Source organism: Mandrillus leucophaeus, unplaced genomic scaffold, assembly GCF_000951045.1.
Source record: "Mandrillus leucophaeus isolate KB7577 unplaced genomic scaffold, Mleu.le_1.0 Scaffold88, whole genome shotgun sequence".
NCBI classification, from domain to species: domain Eukaryota; kingdom Metazoa; phylum Chordata; class Mammalia; order Primates; family Cercopithecidae; genus Mandrillus; species Mandrillus leucophaeus.
This window is the reverse complement of record NW_012109585.1, coordinates 3,420,811-3,424,354: the sequence shown is the minus strand read 5'-3', so window position 1 is coordinate 3,424,354 and position 3,544 is coordinate 3,420,811.

The following is a 3,544-nucleotide window of genomic DNA, read 5'->3' as shown; positions in this document are numbered from 1 at the left end:
GAGATTCCGTCTCAAAAAAAAAAAAAAAAAAAGAAAAAAGCAGGAAGAAAATTTTGAAGCTTCTGTTTTTTTTTTCTTTATTTTACTTTTAGAGACAGGGTCTCTTTCTGTTGCCCAGGCTGGAGTGCAGTGGCATGATCATAGCTCACAGTAGTCTCAAACTCCTGTGCTCAAGTGATCCTCCCACTTCAGCCTCCTGAATAGGTAAGTAGGACTATACAGGTGTGTGCTACCATGCCTGGCTAATTTTTTATTTTTTGTAGCAGTGGGGTCTTGCTATGTTGCCCTGGCTAATCTCAGACTCCTGGCCTCAGGCAATCCTTCCTCTACTGGGATTACAGGCATGAGCCACCACACCTGGATCTATTTTTCCTTTTATTTTTTTAAGTTGTAGAATATTTATACAAAACTAACAACCCATATGTGTTAAGTAAATATTTTAAAATGAAAGAGATATTTTTCTAAATAAAAATAACTTAGTGAGAAGACTATACTCATTTATTTATTTTCTACATCTGATGTCTGGCTGGTCATTGAGAAGCTTTTTTTTTTTTTTTAAGATGGAGTTTTGCTCTTATTGCCCAGGCTGATGTGCAGTGGCCTTGATCTCTGCTCACTGCAAGCTCCGCCTCCTGGGTTCAAGCGATTCTCCTGCCTCAGCCTCCCAAGTAGCTGGGATTACAAGTGCCTGCCACCACACCTGGCTAATTTTTGTACTTTTAGGAGAGACAGGGTTTTACCATGGCTGGTCTCGAAATCGTGACCTCAGATGATCCACCTACTTTGCCCTCCCAAAGTGCTGGGATTACAGGCGTGAGCTACTGGACCCGCCTGGCCTTATTTTTCTTTTTTCTTTCTACATCTCATCCTTTCTTTAACATTTTATTTTGTGTAAGGTTTTTGTTTTTTGTTGTTGTTTTTTGAGATGGAGTCTCACTCTGTCACGCAGGCTGGAGTGCAGTGGCGCAATCTGGGCTCACTGCAACCTCTGCCTCTCAGTTCAAGTGATCCTCTTGCCTCAGCCTCCAGAGTAGCTGGGATTACAGGCACGTGCCACCACCCCTGGCTAATTTTTTTTTTTTTGAGACGGAGTCTCGCTCTGTCGCCCAGGCTGAAGTGCAATGGCCCAATCTCAGCTCACTGCAGCCTCCGCCTCCCGAGTTCAAGTGATTTTCCTGCCTCAGCCTCCCAAGTAGCTGGGACTACAGGCATATGCCACCATGCCCAGCTAATTTTGTATTTTTAGTAGAGACGGGGTCTCTCCATGTTGGTCAGGGTGGTCTAGAACTCCCGACCTCAGGTGATCCACCCGCCTCGGCCTCCCAAAGTGCTGGGATTACAGGTGCGATCCACCATGCCTGGCCACTTTATCTGTTTTTTCATATATAAAATTCAGATATAATACATACATTTTAGGATTGTTATGAGGATGAGGTGAAATTATACATTTAAAGCATAAATATGCTTAAAGCATGTAAAAATAGTGCCTGACATATGGTAAGCCTACAATGAATGTTGGCTGGCACTATTATTATAATGGGTGAATAGGGGTAGATTTTCTTATGCTGTCTGCTATACACTGAATGTTTGTATCCTTTCCCCACCCCCCAAATTCATGATGTTGAAATCTAATCCCCAATTTGATAGTATTTGGAGGCCTTTGGGAGGTGATTATGTCATCAGGGCTGGTGGGATCAGTGCCCTTATAAAAGAGACCCCAGTGAACTCCCTTGCCCCTTCTGCCATGTGAGAACACAGGAAAAAAAAAAAAAAAAAGCTCTCTGTGAACCAGAAAGCTGGCTCTCTACCAGACACTAAATCGGCCAGTACTTTGACGTTGGACTTTCCAGCTTCCAGAGAAATAAAATTTTGTCTTTTGTAAGCCATCCAGTCCATTATTTTGTTATAGCAGCTAAAACAGACTAAGACCCTATCTTTCTTTTTAGTATTGATATAAAGCTATATATTTAGCAGGGACAGTCAGCTGTTACTGGTAAGTTAAAATCTAGAAAGCAAGATTCATTTTTTTCCTATGTATATGAAAGTATTTAAGAACACTTGGGTTGGGTGTGGTTGCTCACACCTGTAATCCTAGCACTTTACAAGGCAGTGGTGTGAGGATTGCTTGAGCCCAGGAGTTCAAGACCAGTCTGATCAATACAGGGAGACCCCATCTCTGTTTAAAAACAAAACAAAAACAAAAACACTTGTACCCTCAATTGAAAGGTCTTTAGAGGCAGCCAAATTCCAGATAGAGACAAATATTCCTTTTATTCATGTTTATATAATCACTATTTATCACTCAAAAGCCTAATTCACTGGTGATTTGCCTATGTGATATGGCCTACCTTGGGCCAGGCTGATGCTTTTGGAGAAACAATGAAAAATGTTATATTGAATTCAAATTGTATTTCAAGGATGTATACTTTTGAAGAAAAAATGTTGGGAGATAAGTGGAGTAGTGTGATGTTTAAAAGTGCACTCCAGGCCGGATGCGGTGGCTCACGCCTGTAATCCCAGCACTTTGGGAGGCCAAAGTGGGCGGATCACCTGAGGTCAGTTTGAGACCAGCCTGGCCAATGTGATGAAATGCTGTCTCTATTAAAAAATACAAAAATTAGCCAGGCGTGGCAGCAGGCACCTTTAACCCCAGCTACTCGGAGGCTGAGAGGAGAATCAGTGAGCCGAGATCACGCCACCGCATTCCAGCCTAAGTGAAAGAGCAAGACTATCTCAAACAAACAAATAAATAAAAGTGTACTCCAGGCACAGCAGCTCATGCCTGTAATTTCAGCACTTTGAGAGGCTCAGGTTGGGGGATCACTTGAGGCCAGGAGTTTTAGACTAGCCTTGGCAACATGGCAAGACCTCATCTCTACAAAAAAAAAAAAATTGTTTAAGTATGATCTTGTTGCAAATGAAGTACTGATAAATACCTATGCCCTTGAAAAAGCCTCTGCATTTGACAGAATATCGTGTATGTATTGTGTGTACTATAGCACCTCATTAAGACCAATCTGGCCAGGTACAGTGGTTCACGCCTGCAATCCTAGCACTTTGGGAGGCTAAGGCAGGAGGAATGCCTGAGCCCAGGACTTCAAGACCAGCTTGGGCAACATGAGGAAACCCTGTCTACAAAACATACAAAAATTGGCCTGGCGCACATCCATAGTCCCAGATACTTGGGAGGTTGAGGTTAGCAGATCCCCTGAGCCTGGGGAAGTTGAGGCTGCAGTGAGCCATGATGACACCACAGAATTCCAGCCTGGCAACAGAGCAAGACCCTGTCTCAAAAAAAAAAAAAAAAAAAGCCAAGCTGAGTTAATTTCCTAAAAACATCAGGTCCACCATTTTTGTTGCACTTAACACCAAATTCCAATGATCTATTTGATTGTCCATTTCATTGATTTCAATGGAATATGAGCTCTCTGAGATCAGAGTCCATGTCTTATATTTTGTATCCTCAGTTTTGCATTTAATAAATACTTGTTGAGTAATCCCAGCACTTTGGGAGGCCGAGGCGGGTGGATCACGAGGTCAGGAG